Source organism: Microcebus murinus, chromosome 12 (genome assembly GCF_040939455.1).
Source record: "Microcebus murinus isolate Inina chromosome 12, M.murinus_Inina_mat1.0, whole genome shotgun sequence".
In the NCBI taxonomy this organism is placed as follows: Eukaryota; Metazoa; Chordata; class Mammalia; order Primates; family Cheirogaleidae; genus Microcebus; species Microcebus murinus.
This window is the reverse complement of record NC_134115.1, coordinates 35,101,346-35,122,627: the sequence shown is the minus strand read 5'-3', so window position 1 is coordinate 35,122,627 and position 21,282 is coordinate 35,101,346. Positions and strand designations below refer to the sequence as shown.

At 42.4% G+C, this 21,282-nt stretch overlaps 1 protein-coding gene across 3 annotated transcripts in view; it reads right to left on the bottom strand.

Annotated features, from left to right (window-relative positions):
* The window catches only part of KDM4C (lysine demethylase 4C), a 367,466-nt gene extending 352,215 nt beyond the window's left edge, over window positions 1-15,251 (bottom strand). The window contains exon 1 of one of the 3 annotated variants that reach the window (XM_012738388.2): window positions 14,723-15,251. The gene's annotated coding sequence lies outside the window, so the exon portion shown is untranslated. Of the gene's footprint in view, window positions 1-14,128; window positions 14,561-14,722 lie in introns of those variants that run through there. The other 2 variants (XM_076008693.1, XM_012738394.3) reach the window with 2 other exon arrangements.
* Window positions 15,252-21,282: the final 6,031 nt, after the last annotated feature.

Below are 21,282 nucleotides of genomic sequence, written 5' to 3'. Positions count from 1 at the left end.
AACTTTTAATAAACTATAACATCAACAATTACATTACCATTTAAAGGCAATTTGTGGTGGAAAGTCGTTTGCACATTGTGCACCCTACCAATACCCTTTGATCTGATAGGAAATCTTGGCATAAATGTATCTTTAACCCCAGGGGCCAAGAAAATTTACCAACATCCACCACACACCAGCCTACAGCAGCAATTCTAAATAAGAAATCAGTTTGGGATTACAGGTGAGCCACTGTGCCCCACCAATGCTAGGTTTAATAGAAAAGTACCTGACAATGATCACAAAGCAGAGAAAATAGCATCCTAGCATTAGGTTTATTTTTTCAGAATAGAAAAATACCACTGCTCATGCCTGTAATACCAGCACTTTTGGAGAACCAGGTGGGAGGAGTGCTTGAGGCCAGGAGTTCAAAACCAGCCTGGACAAAATCATAAAACCCTGTCTCTGAAAAAAAAAAAAAAAGGAAAATTAGCCAGGCATGGTAGTGTGCGCTGGTAGTCCCAACTACTAGGGCGGTTGAGTCAAGATGATTGCTTTAGCCCAGGAGTTTCAAGTTGCAGTGAATTATGATAATACCACTACACTCTAGCCCCAGCAAAAAAGTGAGCCTCTGATTCAAAAATATATATACAAAAAATACTCATTAAATATGATCAATATTTTTACTGATGGATTCTCCTTCCAAACCTATTATTTTACATTTGAAGCCAAATATAACCTCTAATCTGAATATGAGTAAAACTTATAAATGTGTAACAAAAATGCATTTAAAAGTTATCAGAAGCATAAAAATCATTTTTAAAACATGCAAACTTAACACTATTTGTGAGAAATCTGTGACCCTTATGAAAAGGAGGTAAAATGAGAAATTCTGAAGTTTTCAGTAAATGCGAGTTTTAAGAAAAAACTTAATTTTGCATTAATTCCAATTTTTAGGAAAACTACAAAACTACACTAAAAGTTGTGTCTAGACGAACAAAAAGTTATGCAATTAAGGCCAACAAATATTTCTGCTGGAAAAGAGAGATTGTTCTCCTGCGAATATGAATTTAGAAACTTAATTCACTTTCTAAATCCCTATTTTTATGCAATTGGATTGATAAATACACTGGAAGCCAAAGAGAGCAATTTCAACAGATTCCAAAACTTCCATTTCACAGGATTGTAAATTCACACTAAAAGCCCACTGGGCTTGCACTGTCTCTATCTGAGGCCCTGGGAAGGGGAAAGCTTCCTTCCCAGTACCTGGCAAAAGCTCCCTGACTCTACCAGGTCCAGGTCCGCCTGGCCCCAGAACCTGCTACAGCTTCCTGGCAACCACCACCAGCTTCAGCCTCGCCTTCTGGCTAGCGCTCCATGGGCAACAAGCCCCTTGCCGACTTCTGGACTGCCCCTACACGGCCACATTGCCCTGAGCAGACTGGACGCCCAGGTTGGAACCCGCATCATCGTTGCTTCCAGCAGCTCAACAGTGAAACCCAATTACTTTTACATTTGAGATTACTATCAGAAGAACTCATGGGAGGCATGTAAATCACTCATTCCTAGTTTTAAGTATAAAAAATGATGCCTAAAATTTGAAATACTTTGAAATCATATTTAAAGGCAATTTAATGTTATTCCAAAAGATTCACTTAAACCATTCGTATCAGTTATATTGAAAACAAGAGGATAGAAAACACCAGACACAATAATCTGACTGTCCTTGCTTTGTTCATTATTAATGAATGTGAAACACTCTTTTAGAGAATTATAGCAATTTTCACATTTGTTGGTAGCTACATATCCAAAAGACCAAGCTTGAGGGAAATGGATTTGGTGTATTTTCATCCTATATGCAGTATTGGATGGTGTGCAGTACTCTGCAAAGATATTTGTTGATCATTTATTCCTTAATCCTGATACCAATACACAGCTTCCATGACAATGCAAATGCATTTAAAAGTACTTTAAATGTCTACTACATAAATTTAATTTTCCTCAAAGTCTCAAATATGTATAGTAAACATAAATATAATCATGACATAAGCACAAAGTAAAATAACAGCCTGTCCCCCAACACTTTTTCCTTGATTATAAAATATGATTTTAATAAATACAATACCAAACTCTTATTTTTTTTTTCTCTCTTTTTTTTTTTTTTTTTTTTTTTTTTTTTTTTTTTTTGAGACAGAGTCTCGCTTTCTTGCCCAGGCTAGAGTGAGTGCCGTGGCGTCAGCCTAGCTCACAGCAACCTCAATCTCCTGGGCTCAAGCAATCCTGCTGCCTCAGCCTCCCGAGTTGCTGGGACTACAGGCACGAGCCACCATGCCCAGCTAATTTTTTATATATATATATTAGTTGGCCAATTGATTTCTTTCTATTTTTTTTTTATAGTAGAGACGGGGTCTCGCTCAGGCTGGTTTTGAACTCCTGACCTTGAGCAATCCGCCTGCCTCGGCCTCCCAGAGTGCTAGGATTACAGGCGTGAGCCACCGCGCCCGGCCTCAAACTCTTATTAATGTTCATAAAAACAAACTCTATATAGGCCCTATTTTGTCTGATTGAATCATAATTTTTCTTTGTTGTTAAAAACAAAACCAATGTCTCCATTTACCCTTTCTTTCTCCATTTGCCTGTCTTGGGGAAGGGGGAGAGGCACTGAGTCCATCCATCTGCAAAAACTCCTTCAACAGCATGATACTGAGAGCTGTCCTCATAAACTACTCTCTGAATACTGACATCTTATTAAAATGAACTTTTAGGCTGGGCGCGGTGGCTCACGCCTGTAATCCTAGCACTCTGGGAGGCCAAGGCAGGTGGATTGCTCGAGGTCAGGAGTTCAACACCAGCCTAAGTAAGAGCGAGACCCCGTCTCTACCATAAATAGAAATAAATTAATTGGCCAACTAATATATGTAAAAAAATTAGTCGGCCATGGTGGCGCATGCCTGTAGTCCCAGCTACTCGGGAGGCTGAGGCAGGAGGATTGCTTGAGCCCAGGAGTTTGAGGTTGCTGTGAGCAAGGCTGACGCCATGGCACTCACTCTAGCCTGGACAACAAAGCGAGACTCTGTCTCAAAAAAAAAAAAGAAAGAAAGAAAGAAAAAAGAAAAAAAGAACTTTTAAAAAATGAAATCTGGGCCAGGCGTGGTGGCTCATGCCTGTAATCCTAGCACTCTGGGAGGCCGAGATGGGAGGATCACTGGAGGTCAGGAGTTCGAGACAGGCCTGAGCAAGATCGAGACCCCATCTCTACTAAAAATAGAAAGAAATTATATGGACAACTAAAAATACATATAGAAAAAATTAGCCGGGCATGGTGGCATATGCCTGTAGTGCATATGCCACAGCTACTCGGGAGGCTGAGGCAGGAAGATCCCTTGAGCCCAGGAGTGTGAAGTTGCTGTGAGCTAGGCTGATGCCACAGCACTCTAGCCCGTGCAACAGAGTAAGACTCTGTCTCAAAAAGAAAAAAAAAATTAGTTAAAAAATAAATTAACAGCAGTGTAGATACTACCATTTGTGTAAAAAAAAAAGTGTGTATATATACACATATAGAACATTTCTAGAAAGCCCTAAAAGGAACTGTTTAAAATTGTTTAACAGTGATTAGCCAGAGAGAGGGAATAAGCTGCCTGAAGGCCAAAAGTGAGAATATGTACTTTTTACTCTATTATATCTTCTGAATTTTGCACTTGCATACTTTGTACTGACTATTCAAAAGTAATAAAAGAAATATTATATATTTATATAAATGATTTTTAAATAAACAAAAATAAATTATCAAAAAAGAAAAATGAATTTGCCTATTGCAGAGCCAGATTCTTCCCTGCTAATGAAAGCAGCCTGCATGTTATAGACTGAAGTGTCAGTAAAGTGCCCAAATGTCAAGCAAGGATTTCTCTTAAAAGTTAAACAGATGATTGATAGACATTTAGGTTGACTTAAAAGAAAGAAATTAAACAGATAAAACCAAAATGAGATCAGCTACCTGACCAAAAAAATAAGCTTATACCTTCAGTCACCCACTCAAAGGTACGCCTGTGACCATGCTAAATACCCAAGATGAACTCCCAAAACAGAACAAAAGCAACAAGATACTAATGATCAGACCAAGTATGTACTCAGCACTGGATTTTAAGCAAATGTCTAGTACAAAAACAAATTGAAAGATGGAGATAAAAAGAAAGCCAAAGTGAAGGAATTTATTTGCTTCTTTACCCTTGTTCAACATGAGAACATGTACTGGAAAAGAAGAATGTTGAGCAGAAATGAATACTCCTAAGGGTCAGGGAAGCCCAGCAGGTGAAAAACACCCTTTTCAACACTACCCATTATCCATCTGCTGCAACCTACCTGTCACAAAACAATGCGTGATCACTCATGTGCTTTCCCAGGGACCAAGACTTTCTAAAAAGAACTCTGAAGAGCAGACACATGTACTTGGGATCCAGGTTCTGATCCTTCTTGTGAGTTTAATTAGGGAATGAAACTGAGGGCATTAGTCCTCCAATGCCTGACACTCTCAGTTAATTAGAAAAGTTCAAATTTCTGAATCTGCAATGCTAAAACTGAGAGGACTATGATAGCCCCCTAAAAATATTCACCTACACACACACAGGCCCCCACCAAAGGTCCTATCTGTGTGGCCAACTGTCCTAACTTCAACATTTCTCTTAAATTTCAAAAGTTTTCCTCTTCTTTCTCCAGTAAATAGTAAATCAATATTTAGAAGGACAGCTTTCTGTACAGTTATCAAATACAGGTTGAGCATTCCAAATTCCAAAATCTGAAATGCTCCAAAATCTGAAATTTTTGAATGCCAACATGGCACTCAAAGTAAATGCTCATTGGAGCATTTCAGATTTCAAATTTTTGTATTACAGATGCTCCACTGGTAAGGAATGCACATATTCCAAAATCTGAAAAAATCCAAAACACTTCTGGTCCTAAGCATTTCAGATAAGGGATACTTACCCTGTACTATATATTTTCACGTAATTTTAAATATTTCATTTACTCTACTAATGTTTTGGTGCTAAAAAACTAAAGAATTTCAAATGTAAGTTTAGGAAAACGTACTGATAATTACACATTTTAAAATATCACTATGTTCTCATCAATTTTGTTTAAGTCCTACTAGCTAAGTAAACATTTTCCAAATTTTTTCCCCTTTTTTTGTTGTTTTTGTTTGTCTAACCGTTTGTTTATTTTTGAGATAGAGTCTTGCTCTTGTCCCCTGAGCTAGAGTTCTGTGGCATGAGCCTATCTCACAGGGACCTCAAACTCCTGAGCTCAAGTTTTCCTCCTACCTCAGCCTCCCAAGCAGCTAGAACTACAGGCACAAGCCACACACCTGGCTAACTTTTTTTATTTTTTAGTAGAGATGGGGGTCTCCTTCTTGCTCAGCCTGGTCTCCAACTCCTGACCTCAAGCAATCCTCCTGCCGCGGGCTCCCAAAATGCTAGGATTACAGGCATGAACCATTGCACCTAGCCACATTTTCCAAATTTAACAGAAAGAAGATATCACCTGTATAATCCCTAATTCACCCAAAATAATAAGTGATATTAAGACTTTCTATGACTCAGAAAGGCTAGATCTGAAATTTAAAAAGACTTTCCAAATCATGGTGCTATAGGCAACCATAAGGGAACACCCATTACCAACATGCTTGAGCAGGGCAGGGGAAAAATGGAATCCTATTTCATCAAAAAGATGAAAAACAAGGTTGGTTAGGCTTTAATAGCTTAGGGAAGGCAAGCAATGGAGGCTAGGAGCAGAAACATAATTTACTGTGCAATACAAGATTATAAGACTACATATTACGATGGTCAAATATACACCACATCTGGCAGGGGTCAGTCCCCAAAACATAGCCAGTAGTAAGCTGCACTCTATCCAGCATTTTAGTAAAGGTATTATTTCTCCTATTTGCAAATACACATATTAATATATAGAAAATTGTTTTAACTGAATCTTTCTGTTAAATATTCATTCTCAAAAAACCAATCCTGGCCAGGCATAGTGAGTAGCTCACGCCTGTAATCCTAGGCGGGAGGACCACTTGAGGTCAGGAGTTTGAGACCAGCCTAAGCAAGAGGGAGAACTCATCTCTACAAATAGAAAAATTAGCTGAGCATCATGGTGCGCACTCATGGTACCAGCTACTCAGAAAGCTGTGGCAGGAGGATGGCTTAACCCTTTGCACTTGGATGTCGAGTGTGACTCCACGGTTAGCATCGGTAGCAGCTCGTATGTTGAGCCACACTCAACACGTAGTTTCACCATGGGCGGAAGGGGGATTTTTGTCTATTTTTCCAGTATCTTTTCTTGTTTTCATTAGCATGAAAGGACAAGTAAAATGTAAATGCAGAGATGGTACACTAACTTCCAGGGGTAGATTATTATCCACTAACTTAGAGCAATGTTTAGATGGAAAGCTCCATATAATCACACCTCACCCTAACAAAAAACACAAAGATTGTGTTGTTTGTTCTAACAGAAAAATCAAAGGAGGAAGAAGAGAGATGATTTATATCTGCAAAACATGTGAATGTAAACCAGGTCTTCATGTGGGTGAATGTTTCAAAAAATATCACACCATGAAAAATTATAGAGATTAAAATTACTCTTTGAATGTATCAATAATTTGAAATATAAAAAAATCCAAATAAGTTTGTATGAAAAGACTCCAGTTTTTTATTCTACTGCCATACTTTGTAAAATCTGGGGTATTTAAAAAATTAAATCCTGAGTAGAATAAAGGAATCGAGAAAAAAGCAAGCGAGTGCAAAGGGCTAAGCCCAGGAGTTTGAAGTTGCAGTGAGCTAGGATGATGCCACAATGCCAACCTGGGTGACACAGCAAGACTCTATCTCAAAAAAAAAAGTCCCACCACCAAGACCAAGAAAGTTAATAATATTTATTATTATTAAGTTAATATAATTATCAATACTATTTATTATAAAGTTATAGTCTATCTTCTCTAAAGATATAAACATTGATAAACTCACTGGGATCATACAATGTATACAATTTTGCATGGTGCTTTTTTTTTTTTTTAATTAAACATAGAAGGCTTAGAATTTTCCAACATTTTTAAATATTCTTCCAAGTTGGGAATATCACAGCAAAGTGTTCAATTAAAGCAGCCCTTTTGTTAGGCACGTAGGCTATTTCTAATATTTAGTAGGCTAAATACTTTATAAGAGACCAGTATTCCACAGGGGGATCAGACAGTGCAGAGCCTACCTTATAGGAAAGTTCTGGTACATGAGCAATTATGAGAAACACAGCTCCACTGGTCCAGGGAACATGGCACCCTTACCCATCCAGGCTCCTTAATTCATACATTCACACATACTTATTGGTTTGCCTTGATCTCCATTATCATTTTTGGAACTTTAGTTTGTAATAAACTGAGAAAACAAAACTGATGAGAGGCAGGGTGGGTAGCTCAGGCCAGTATTCCCAGCACTTTGGGAAGCTGAGATGGAAAGATTGCTTGAGGCCAGGAGTTCAACACTAGCCTGAGCAACATACAGAGACTTCATCTCTACAAAAAATAGAAAAATTAGTTTAAGGTTTCAGTGGTGCCACTGCACTCTAGCCCTGGTAACAAAGCAGGACCTTGTTTCAAAAAGGAAAAAAAAAAAACCTGAAGAGAGGCCAGCCTTAAAATTCAGTGACTGACCACATACCTGAAATGAGCTCAGCCAAGCAGGGTGGAAGAGTACTGACTATCAGTGGCCCAGAGAAAACAGCCAGAAAAGACCTAAGTGACAATGAGGTTTAAATTTTTCTCAGCCTGCCCTTAGCAACCCCCTCCTTGGGGAAATACCTGAGAACAGGCCAGAACTTCTAGGTAGGACTAGCTTTCCAGCAATAATCATTTCTTTTAATGAGGGGAAGGGTGTGTGGTGTTTAAAGCTATACTTGTACTTCCCATCAGACAAGACTGAGAAAATAGTAATTCTTTGTCAAAGAAGATGGCTGATGAAAATGAAGCATTTTCCTTGTATTACCTTAGAGCTGTGCTATTCAAACTCCAGTTTTACCCAATTTAGGTTATATTAATATTTTTATAATTGTGATAAAGAACAAAATAAAAAATATCAAAGTACAGTCCTTTGGAATACTGGCATTCTTTCTTTAATGTAAAAAAAAGAAATAAAGTTATAAATTTTTATAAAATTGTTATTAATAAAAAAAAGTACAGTCTAGGTGGTAGAGTACTGTTTTGTGAAATTTTCATCTTAATTATGTATGTATGTGTGTGTTGAGTCATGATGGATAAGATGGGTTTCCCACTGTGTATCCTGATTTTACAATTTCTTCAATTTTTTCATATATGAAAACATCATTAATTTGTTTAACAAATGTTTACTGAACACCTATATTGTAATGCTGCTGAGGCAAAAGTGTGATGGTACAGTAGAGTGAATAAAAATACTTGGTCCCTGCCGTTGTAGAATTCTTACAGTCTGGAAACAATCAAATAATCACATAAATATATAATTACAAACTGTGCTGAAGTGCTATAGAAAAACAGAGAATTAAGATAGATTATCATTAGGGAAGTTGATTTAAATTGGGGAAGAGAAATGGGTGGCAGATCAGGTTTCTCTGAGGAAATACATTCAAGTAGACATCAGAAAAATGTAGGGAAAAGAGGGAAATGGGAAGAAAAGTGAGCCAGACAGAAAACAGCATATTAGGGAAGAGTATTGTACACTTTGAGGAAAAGAAAAGCCAATGGGCAGGGAGGAAAAGTGGAACCATCGAGATAAGATTTCCACAGACCTCAGGACAGAAAAAGACATTGCAGAATGCCCCAAGGACAATGAGAATAATGCAATTTCCATTTTAAAAGATCATCAGGGGCCCAGCCAGGTGGCTCATGCCAATAATCCTTGCACTCCGCAAGGCCAAAGCAGGAGGATCACTTGAAGTCAGGAATTCAAGACCAGCCTGGGCAAAATGGAGACCCTGTCTCTACCAAAAATAGAAAAAAAATTAGCCTGGCGCATACCTATGGTCCCAACTACTCATGGCTGAGGCAGGAGGATCACCTGAGCCCAGGAGCTTGAGGTTGCAGTGAGCTATGATGATGCAACTGCACTCCAGCTACAGTGACAGAGTGAGACTCTGTCTCAAAAAAAAAAAAAAAAAAGATCATCAGGCAGAGAAGAGATTAAAGAAAGGGTGGAGTGGATATTGGGATGATGCACTGGAGACAGAGACAAGCCGACTAATCCCTACATATATTTCTGAAGGAGAGGTGACAAGGTTTAGTGATGGTTTGGACCTAAAGGCTGAGGAACCATGAAGTGTCTGAGATAACTTGTGGGTTTCCTGTCTAAGCAATGAAATGGGATGAGATGCATGAGAAATTCCAGAGAAGCAAGGCTCAGAGAAAAGATTAGAGTTCCATTTGTTATAGTTAACAAGTAAATATGCCAAATTAATACATGGAACTGGATGGAGATATAAAAAAAGAAGTCACAGAATAATGACAACACACTATTCTGCTCCTTAAATATTTACCCATCGTAATATACAATAAATACAAACTCAGAAGAATCCAGAATAAATTGTAAAGGCTCCATGCAGTAGTAATTCATAAATACCATACTAGCTGAAGCCACTGTGTATCTGAAAATATAGTGAAACAGTGTAACTAAACATTCACACTCTTAAAATAATCCACTTTCATGAAATTTCAGGAAATCACTTGTCTATTGTGTTCACCCTATACGCTCCATATTTAACACAGTCCATGGCACATAGTAGGTGTTAATCTACTGAAGAAATCTACTCACTACTATGCAGAATAAACCACTCAGCAAAAATAAAACAATACAAATATTAATAATGAGCAACTGTGCAAGGAAAATCTCTGTATTATGAAACATACAAACGTACTGATCAGAACATTTCTCAAGGAAAAAAGGGAAATGAATCATTTAGCACAAACTTAGTTCTAACACCCTAAATAATCTCAGAGGCTAGATTCTGTTCTCGAAGAATTAGCTTAATTTCAATACTAGAAATTCCATCTAGGCAACTAACTGATAAGTATCCTCACCATTCTCTAGAAGTCTCTGACTAATATGAGAAAAAATCAAAGTGAAATAAAAGCTTGGTGCTGAAGCTATACTAAAAATCTGATATAGGTTATTAAAACAAACCTAGTAGAAATTCACTAAAATGGAAAATGGAAATAACTGTTGATTTTTCATTTTCTTCTATCTTCTGTTTTCCAGATTTTCTAAAAAACAGATTTTTATTAACTTTTTTCCCTATTCGAAACAGTAATGCTGATTCATGGGAGAAAATGCACATAAACATGAAGGAAACAATTTGGCCCTAATTCCATCCCCTAGAAGTAATTAACTATTGTCAATATTTTTGTGTGAACCTATCTCTGTGCATTCATGAGAGTGAGAAGGGAAGAGTGATATACAAGTGATGGCGTGACTGAGACTATGAAGGAGATTACAGAATGCTGCTATGTCAAGTGTGTGGGACTGAGGGAAGACTAACTGGAAGAAGTGACAACTGAGCTGAGCTTTCTGAAGGATAAAATGGAACTAACCAGACTGAGAAGTGCAGGTCGGGTAGCAGACTAGGTAGAGGGAAGGCAAGTATGAGCTGGGTAAAAAGCCCATCCAGGGAACTGGGAAGATGAGTTTGGCAGGAAAGAGGAGATTGGCTAGGCAAAGCCCTACACACAGATCTGAGAGTTAACACTATTCCTCAGAATAAAAGGCCTTGAAAGAGGATGAGGTGGGGATAGATAGGCTCCTTAGAAGAATTCTTCTGACCTCTGTGTGGAGAAGGGATTAGGCTCAGCAAGTGTGGATTTAGAAGATCAGCATCTTCTCCAATGTATCAGTAACTCCCAAAGGGCAGGGAGGGTGACAATGATGTAGGGAATCTTTAGTGTGGGGAGAAGCAAAAAAGACAATGTTTATATTTATATTTTAAGCTCCACAAAACTGTCTAGATTGCTAGTGATAAAAAAAAGTACAGGGACTTTAACTATGGCATACCTCCCAAGAAATTCGTATCAGAAATAAGGGTTGGGGGAGGAGCATTAAATATTAATATTTAACAAAAGGGAGCATAAATTTTTAAAAATTGAGAAACCTGCATTAGACATTGACCTTAATGAGGGTATGAAATGTACCTGTTTTATTACTATATCCCTAATAAATATATAATAAATGAATATCAAGGGAATAATCATGAGCAATATGAAGAAAGATTGTGCTAACAGAAAGGGAGGATCTTAATGACATCCAGAAAAGAAAAATGAAGCACTAGCCACAGGACACAGACCCACAGAGAATTCTGGTCTCCAGAGAAGTAGACTTGGTAGTAAAGCAGGGAAAAGTCAATAGGCCGCTCCAAGGCCTTAAGAGAGTATCCCCAAAACTAAGTATCCCTCCTTGCTCATGCATACATTCAAAAGATGTTTGTGTTTGAGTTCAGTACGGTAGTGTATAATTATAGGCCCAACTAATCAAGAGGCTGAGGCAGAGGACTGTGTAAGCTTGGGAGTTCAAAACCAGCCTGGGTAACACAGCAAGATCTTATCTCAACCAAAAAAAAAAAAAAAAAGTTTAACTCAGCAATTCCATCCAAGAGTAAAGAAAACATGTCCACACAAAAAGTAGTTCACAAATGTTCATAGCAGCATTACTCATAACAGTCAAAAGTGGAAACAACCCAAACGTCCATCAACTGATAAATGAATAAATAAAATGTGATATATCCAGAATGGAATATTATTCAGTCATAAAAAGGAATGAAGTACCAATACAAGACGCAACATGGATGAATCTTTAAAACATTATGCTAAATGAAAGAAGCCAGTCACAAAAGACCAAATAGTATATGATTTCATTTATATGAAATGTCCAGAATAGTCAAATCTATTGAGACAGAAAGCAGATTAGTGGTTGCTAGGGCTTGGGGGGGAGAGAGCTGGAGGAAAATAGGCAATGACTGCTAATTGGAGCAGTTTCTTTTGAGGATTATAAAAATATTCTAAACCGGCCTGGCACAGGGGCATACCTGTAATCCCAGCACTTTGGGAGGCCTAGGAGAAAGGATCACTTCAGGCCAGGAGTTTGAGACCAGCCTGAGCAACACAGCGAGACACTGTCTCCAAACAAATTTTTACTTTAAAAAAATTCTAAAACTGATTGTGGCGATGGTTGCACAATTCTATGCATTTACTAAAAACCACTGTATTGTACATTTTACATAAGTGAACTGCATCTCAATAAAGCTGTTATTTTTTAAAGGAGACAGAAAGAGGATATTTTGAGCACCTCAGGCACTATGGTAAATAATGGAAATACAACAAAGGAAAAAAATGAAAGAAACTGTCCTCAAGTTCTAGTAGGGGAGAAAAGCCAATCAAGAGACAATTAGAGGCTGGGCCGTGGCTCTTGCCTGTAATCCTAGTACTCAGGGATGCAGAAGTGGAAGGATTGCTTGAGGCCAGGCGTTCAGACCAGCCTGAGCAAGAGCAAGTGCCACTCTCTACAAAACATAGAAAAATTAGCCAGGTATGGTGACCCACGCCTGTCATACTAGCTACTTCGGAAGCTGAGGCAGGAGAATTGCTTCACCTCAGAAGTCTGAGGGCTGCAATGAGATATGATGATGCCACTGCACTATATAGCCCAGGCAACAGAGCAAGACCCTGGCGGAAAAAAAAGGGGGGAGAGGGGGGCGAGAGGGTAAGGCATTACAAAAAGAGAGAAAAGGAAAAAATTCACTGACCATACGCCAGGGTACCTAACCCAGTCCTGGGTGATTCAGTGAAAGTGTTCAAAAGAGAACTCAATTTGCCAGATTTTCATTCATAAATTGAAATTTAAATCCAAGGAATTTGGTTTTTTTTGAGACAGAGTTTGGTTCTGTTGCCCAGGCTAGAGTACTGTGGCATCAGCCTAGCTCACAGCAACCTCAAACTCCTGGGCTCAAGCAATTCTACTGCCCCAGCCTCCCAAGTAGCTGGGACTACAGGCATGTGCCACCATGCCCGGCTAATTTTTTTCTAGATTTTTTTTTAGTTGTCCAGCTAATTTCTTTCTATTTTTTGTAGAGACGGGATCTCGCTCTTGCTCAGGCTGGTTTCGGACTCCTGACACTGGTCTCGATCCTCCTGCCTCGGCCTCCCAGAGTGCAAGGATTAAAGGCGTAAGCCACCACACCCGGCCCAAGAAACTTTCGTTTTTTTAAATTACCTGTTCAGCTTCTGAAAATTTTGGTTCTTAGAGAATGGTTAGTGAACTTTTTTAAAAAACCATTTGTGCGTGTTCAATGTTTTAAAAGTCTGTTAATAAAAATTATTATATTTCCAGCTTGTGGGTGTTGTAAAGATTATGTGCAAACTTTTCATACCACTAAAATTGGGAGAAAGAGGGCCTAAAAAACCGGAACCACATTACATTGTAAGACACTCCAAAACAAAGCGTGGACGGTTGGTTGGCAAAGTAAGGAAACTTGAGTGACGATTTCAAAGGAGTGCTACATAGTAAAAACGGACCTTTAAAAATTAAAACCACTAATTTTCAACCAGAACGCTTCGAAATTAGAATATTAGTAACCGTTGCCACAGAAACAGTGAAGCCAAGTTGCCCAAAATTAAAAATACCGCAAACTCAAATGGGTGAAATAGGGCAAAGTTTGGTTTGAACCGAAGTAGACCGTGACTACCAGAAACTTTCACCAGGATAAGGGTGAACTGACTGCAACTCTAACCTACACTTCGAAGCAGTGCTTGATAAATCACCTCGCGAGGGTAGTTTATCACGTACAAAAAAAGTTTGCGCCGTGTTTTCCGGAAGGAGGAAACTGACGAAACCCCTCCTGGACGTTGCCCACAACCAAAGCCAGCCAGCTTAGGCTTGCAGCGCGCACCTAAGAGGGAGACTGGCTTCGAGTCCACGCAGAAAGGATCCGAATCGAGCCTGCTGGTTTCACTAGGCGCCGAAGAAAACTCCAATCTCAAGCCCGGAGCCCTGGCCTGCCTGGCCCCCTCCTCCACATCCTCGCCCCACGCCACGTTCTGTGCCTGGCAGTCCACGCGCCCTGATCCAACTCGCATTTATTAAGCACTCACTGTCTACACCACATCGTGGCTCCTCCGGGCACTGCAGGAAGAAATGGTCCCATGCGGGGAAAAGAAACACCAAAAGGACAGCCGCGAAGGCTGAGGACGAACCCTAAAGAGGGACTGGCCGCCTGCGACCGGTGGTCCGGAGAGGAGCTCCCACTCTCCCCCCGCAGGTCGTGACAGTCCCAGGGAAGGGAGGGCCCCGAGGGGTGCACCAGGCCCGGCCTTCCTGGAGTCCGCTGCGGACCCGGCTGGGAGCGACAAGGGAAGCAGTCCGCATCCCCGGACCACCCGCGCGCTCCTCCGTGCCGAGGAGCGCGACCCCGACTCCGGCTCCCGGGAGAATGGGGAGCGCGGGGACCGAACCCACGTAAGGGCCGGGGCGGGCTGTCACTGGCTCCCCCCTCCCTTCCCTGCGACCATGGCCGGCCGCTCACTCCCCAGCACGGCAGTCGCGGACGGAGCGTCTCTGCCCCACAGACTCCGCTCCCCCGGACGCCCGCGCCCCCGCTGCCCCGCGCGGAGGGGGCAGTGCCGGGAAGCCCGCCCGGGCCCCTCCCCCCGCCGCCCTCATCGCCCGGAGTCCGGAAAAGCGGTTACCTGGCGCGCGGGTGGGGGCGAGGACACGACCCGGAGGAAGAGGATGAGAAGGAAGACGGTGGCCTCTGGCCCAGCGAGATTTAGGAAATTCAGGAGACTTGTTCCGCACTAGGTGACAGCTGTTCGCCGCGCACGCGCACAGGGTCCCAGACGCCGATCACTCCGCCGCTCTTCACCCTCCCGTCGAGGGGGTGGGTGGGAGGCAGCGGCGAAGGCGCGCGCGCGGCACGGACCGGCTCTCTCCGCGCGGGGGCGCGCGCGCCGTCACGTGACCGCTGGGGCCCGGCACTTAGTGAGTCACGTGAGCTTCTAAACAGCTTAAAGGTGCCCGGCACCTTCTTGCTTTGGGCCCAATCTCGCGCGCTGTACTTAATTTAGGATTGTTGTCGTGTATCTTCTTGATCTCTGGAGACGAGCATGTCCCCTTCTTCCCAGAGGGGGAAGATACTTGAGCAGAAGGAGGGAACAGGTGCACAGAACCTTGCCCGGAAGCGCCTACTGGGTTCCCGCAGGGCTGGACTCGCTGGAGCCCACGCGCCACACGTCCTCCTGGGCCCCGACGCGGCCCTATGGCGGCCTCCGACGCGCGGACGTCAGAGTGGCGTTGCCATGGGTGGGGCCTCAGGATGCCCTGAAGAGCCTGGAGAGGAAGTCGGGGCTTGCTGCTGGCCAGCAATGACAGCGACCGGTGCTGGCTCTCCCTCCACCCAGTGGCCAGAGCCTCTGCGCCTCCTTCCCACTATGGGAGATCCCGCGTGGGCGCAGAGTGTCCTCGTATCCCAACCCTTAAACAAAACTCTCAAGCAATAGACCGTGTCGTTAGTCTCTGGAAGTGAAACTGTCCCGTGTTTTCGTCACCTACGCGGGGGCACAAGCCGCCCTGTGCCTGTGTGCGCTTAAGATGGGGAGGCATAAGTGTGGCCCCAATAGGAATCTCAGGCTGGGGTCCCTCCGGAAGTGGAGATGACAGTAGCCCGAATTGGAGTAAGTAGAGATGCAGATGCCTCGGGCTCCTAAAAACTTAGATAAGTTAGCTTGCTGCAACTTGCTTCTGCTCTGTAACTCCGCCTTCCAAGGTGTCAGAAGGAACCACACAGACCTTTAAGCCCTTATGCTGCCAAAGACAGATGGCTGAGCATCAGATGTTTTGCAAAGCCGAACGATTTTTTTGAACTTCCTGCAGAGTTCCCAGCTGGGTCTCTTGTGGCGTTTCCTCTAACGTCTTCTCAGCTAAGATTGGGCAGATCTTTACACCAGTGAGCAAACCTGGGCTGTCTAATATGCTGAGTTTTCTGTTATAATATACAGATTTCAGCTTTTTAAAAATATCTGAACACCACTTACCACGCCCTTGAACCCGTTTCTTACTGGGATGAGCATTGTGAGGACAGATGGAATATGGTTAATTAAGCTAAGGCTAACAGGATTACTGGGCAACCATATTTCTTTTAAGGTATTTCTTTTAAGGTATATCACAATGAAAAACAAGCAGAACTATTTCATGGTGTTAAAAGGCAAAATACCCTTAACTTTGAAGAGGAGAAAGAGGGGTAGAATGATTGGGAGGAAAAAGGCATGCAGATTATTGTTCTGCGTGGTAATAATTGTTATAATTCAACAAGCTGTATGCTCATGATGTGTGCACTTTTTAATGTGTGACATTCAAATGTAAAAGCCTTTCAAACGTTTAGTATGTTGATTTTTTTTTTTTTTTTTTTGAGACAGAGTCTCGCTTTGTTGCCTAGGCTAGAGTGAGTGCTGTGGCGTCAGCCTAGCTCACAGCAACCTCAAACTCCTGGCTCAAGCAATCCTTCTGCCTCAGCCTCCCAAGTAGCTGGGACTACAGGCATGCGCCACCATGCCCGGCTAATTTTTTCTATATATATTAGTTGGCCAATTAATTTCTTTCTATTTATAGTAGAGACGGGGTCTCGCTCTTGCTCAGGCTGGTTTCGAACTCCTGACCTAGAGCAATCCGCCCGCCTCAGCCTCCCAGAGAGCTAGGATTACAGGCGTGAGCCACCGCACCCGGCTAGTATGTTGATTTTTATGTATTTTTTACATCAACCCTCTTTCACACCTTTTGACAAATGGACCATACAGGTTGGTTTCACTTAATAGATGGAAGAATAAAACTTATGAAACTTCACTTTGATTTTCTACAAAACTTGTTGTTGTTTTAGAAAAGGGGAAAACTTGAAGGCAAAAACAGATGGAAAAGAAACTGAGCTTTTTTTTTCCTCTGGTTCCCACTGACCCTTAAGAATTTCAGCAACTAAAAGAGTTTTCTCTCTTTAAATCTTTTGTTTCTTTATTCAGATGTTTTATTTTTCCCCATGGTTGTCAATAACTTAGAATATAATTACAATAATTTCATTAGCATAAATAGGCTTTTTCTTTTAGCCTTCCCAGCTATGTTATATACATATTGATGTTTCAAGTCCTTTGTAGTCACTGGCAATGAACACATTAAAAATTCTCCACCATAGGCCAGGCGCGGTGGCTCACGCCTGTAATCCTAGCTCTCTGGGAGGCCGAGGCGGGCGGATTGCTCAAGGTCAGGAGTTCGAAACCAGCCTGAGCAAGAGCGAGACCCCGTCTCTACTATAAATAGAAAGAAACTAATTGGCCAACTGATTGATATATATATAAAAAATTAGACGGGCATGGTGGCGCATGTCTGTAGTCCCAGCTACTCGGGAGGCTGAGACAGAAGGATCGCTCGAGCCCAGGAGTTTGAGGTTGCTGTGAGCTAGGCTGACGCCACGGCACTCACACTAGCCTGGGCAACAAAGCGAGACTCTGTCTCAAAAAAAAAAAAAAAAATTCTCCACCGACACCGGGCTCGGTGGCTCACACCTGTAATCCTAGCACTCTGGGAGGCGGAGGTGGGCAGATTGCTCAAGATCAGGAGTTCGAAACCAGCCTGAGCGAGACCCCGTCTCTACTAAAAATAGAAAGAAATTAATTGACCAACTAAAAATATATATACAAAAAATTAGCCAGGCATGGTGGCCCGTGCCTGTAGTCCCAGCTACTCGGGAGGCTGAGGCAGTAGGATCACTTGAGCTCAGGAGATTGAGGTTGCTGTGAGCGAGGCTGACGCCACAGCACTCACTCTAGCCTGGGCAACAAAGTGAGACTCTGTCTCAAAAAAAAAAAAAAAAAAAAATTCTCCACCGGGTGCAGTGGCTTATGCCTGTAATCCTAGCACTCTGGGTGGAAGGAATGCTTGACCTCAGGAGTTCAAGCCCAGCCTGAACAAGAGTGAGACCCCATCTGTACTAAAAATAGAAAAATTAGCTGGGCATGGTGGCATTTGCCAGTAATCCCAGCTACTCAGGAGGCTGAGGCAGAAGAATCCTTGAGCCCAGGAGTTTGAGGTTGCTATGAGCTAGGCTGATGCCACAGCACTCTAGCCCAGGTGACAAAGTAAGACTCCATCTCAAAAAAAAAATACATATATATATATATACATATATATGTATATATATGGAGCCAGGTGTGGTGGCAGGTGCCTGTAGTCCTAGCTACTCCGGAGGCTGAGGTGGGAGGGTCAACTGAGCCCAGAAGTTCAAGGCTTCAGTGAGCTGATTGCGCCACTACACTCCATCCAGCCTGGGCAAAAAGTACAACCATGTTGCTGTGGGTGGGTGGAAGATCTATCCTGTCTCTACAGATGTGTTTACATTTCCTTCTTAGTCTATACCATAGCAAATATATTTTCCACTGACTTTAGAGTATTTTCTTAGTGTTTCCTGATTTTGCCCAGCCCCTTCATCAGAGAGTTGCCTATTTTTTTTTTTTTTTTAAACAGAGTCTCACTTTCTTGCCCAGGCTAGAGTGAGTGCTGTGGCATCAGCCTAGCTCACAGCAACTTCAAACTCCTGGGCTCAAGCAATCCTCCTGCCTCAGCCTTCCAAGTAGCTGGGACTACAGGCATGTGCCACCATGCCCGGCTAATTTTTTCTATATATATTAGTTGGCCAATTAATTTGTTTCTATTTTTAGTAGAGACGGGGTCTCACTCCTGCTCAGGCTGGTTTCGAACTCCTGACCTCAAGCAGGCTCACTTGCTCACCGCCCACCTCAGGCTCCCAGAGTGCTAGGATTACAGATGTGACCCGCCTGGCCTGCATTCCTATTTTGCTGGTGGGCCTCTTCAAATGAGTTTTCAGCTTGGGAAGCTTCTGTTGATATCCTGACACCTTTTCAAGAATTTTGGGTTTTTTCCTTTCAAGTGAAGGTTATCATCAACAATTGATGTTTAGTTACTAGCTATGTTCTGTTCTTTTTTGGAAAGGAATCCTCTGCAGACTAAAGGGCAAATGCCAACAAGACAGTGATAAGGACAAAATCACAATCAGGGGTGGAGAACCTGCAGCCTTGAGGACACAAGTGGCCTTTTGACTGAATCCAAATTTTACAGAACAAATCCTTTTATTAAAAGAGGTGTGGCTGGGCGGGGTGGCTCACGCCTGTAATCCTAGCACTCTGGGAGGCTGAGGCTGGCGGATTGCTCGAGGTCAGGAGTTCGAAACAAGCCTGAGCAAGAGCGAGACCCCGTCTCTACTATAAATAGAAATAAATTAATTGGCCAACTAATATATAGAAAAAAATTAGCCGGGCATGGTGGTACATGCCTGTAGTCCCAGCTACTGGGAAGGCTGAGGCAGGAGGATTGCTTGAGCCCAGGAGTCTGAGGTTGCTGTGAGCTAGGCTGACACCGCAGCACTCACTCTAGCCTGGGCAACAAAGCGAGACTCTGTGTCAAAAAAAAAAAAAAAAGAGGTTTGGCAGAGAAAGATGAAGCTTTTCTTACTTCCTATGGTGTTTAAAAAAAGACAATCTTGAAACGAGAAGGCCGCAGGTTCTCCACGGGCTAAGGCCCTGCTCTAAGTTATGCAGGCAGTGATTTTTTTGGAGCAGTGGTTCTCAAAGTTTGTTCCAGAAATCGGCAAAGTTAAAATCGTTTTCATAATAATACTAAGAGAAAGCTGAAGAACAGCCGGAGGAGGAGGAAGGCAGGTTGAGCACCTCCATCCCTCTGCCCAGCATGGTTCCAGGTGTATTGGCCCCACCTAGCTCTCTGAGTGCCCCAGGCATCCCCAGCCCTCCCCCACCGAGGCACCCCCTGCAGTCACCTCCTAGTATCCTGAAGACTCTTCTGTTTCCCTCCACCCCTTCCCCCAGGAGCATACTGTTCTTTTCAGTAGAATAGAAACCAGGAGATTGCCTTTCTAACTGGGCGTATCTGCAATAACTCCAAATATGCAGTCCTAAAAAAAAATCTCAAAATCTAAGCAATTACAGACTTACACAGTGAATAGGATTGGAGTAGATCACTTAAAAACTAGGATGCCAGCCGGGCGCAGTGGCTCACACCTGTAATCCTAGCACTCTGGGAGGCTGAGGCCGGAGGATCGCTCAAGGTCAGGAGTTTGAAACCAGCCTGAGCAAGAGATAGACCCTGTCTCCACTAAAAATAGAAAGAAATTAATTGGCCAACTAAAAATATATAGAAAAATAATTAGCCAGGTGTGGTGGCGCATGCCTGTAATCCCAGCTACTCAGGAGGCTGAGGCAGAAGGATTGCTTGAGCCCAGGAGTTTGAGGTTGCTATGAGCTAGGCTGACGCCACGGCACTCTAGCCCAGGCTACAGAGTGAGACTCTGTCAAAAAAAAAAAAAAAAAAAATTCCCTTTGGGTGTGCAGTTAGCATCCTTAGTGGATCTCTCCTAGCCTTAGACCCTCAGAAAGCCTCAGGCTCCTGTCTCTTCCTCAGACGATATAGGTTCTTGAGGGTATTAACTCCTATTAGAAGCTAATTTCATCAAATATTAGAGTCTCATCCAACAGGTGACATTTGTCATTGCTTTTTTTTTTCTTTTTTTTCTCAAGACAGAGTCTCACTCTGTTGCCTGGGCTAGTGTGCCATGGCGTCAGCCTAGCTCACAGCAACCTCAAACTCCTGGGCTCAAAGGATCCTTCTGCCTCAGCCTTCCAAGTAGCTGGGACTACAGGCATGCGCCATCATGCCCGCCTAATTTTTTCTATATATTTTTAGTTGGCCAATTGATTGCTTTCTATTTTTTAGTAGAGATGGGGTCTCACTCTTGCTCAGGCTGGTTTCAAACTCCTGACCTTGAGCGATCCTCCTGCCTGGGCCTTCCAGAGTGCTAGGATTACAGACATGAGCCGCTGCGCCCAGCCTGTCATTACATTTTTTAAACACCTGGAGGAATATTGTCACAGATTTTGTCATCTACAAAAAGCTTCCCAAAAAGTTTAGTATTGTGAGAAAGTGCATCGAATCGGGTGTCGGGCAGGTGGTGGGGGAGGGGATGGGTATATACATACATAATGAATGGGATGTGAGCAAACTAGGGGATGGACATGCTTGAAGCTCTGACTCAAGGGGGGAGGGGGACAAGGGCAATATACATACCCTTAACATTGTAGCCCCTCAGTATGCTAGAAAAAAATTTTTTTAAAAAAAGCAAAACATACACTGACCAATAAATTAAATTAAATTAAAAATTAAAAAAAAAGAAAGTGCA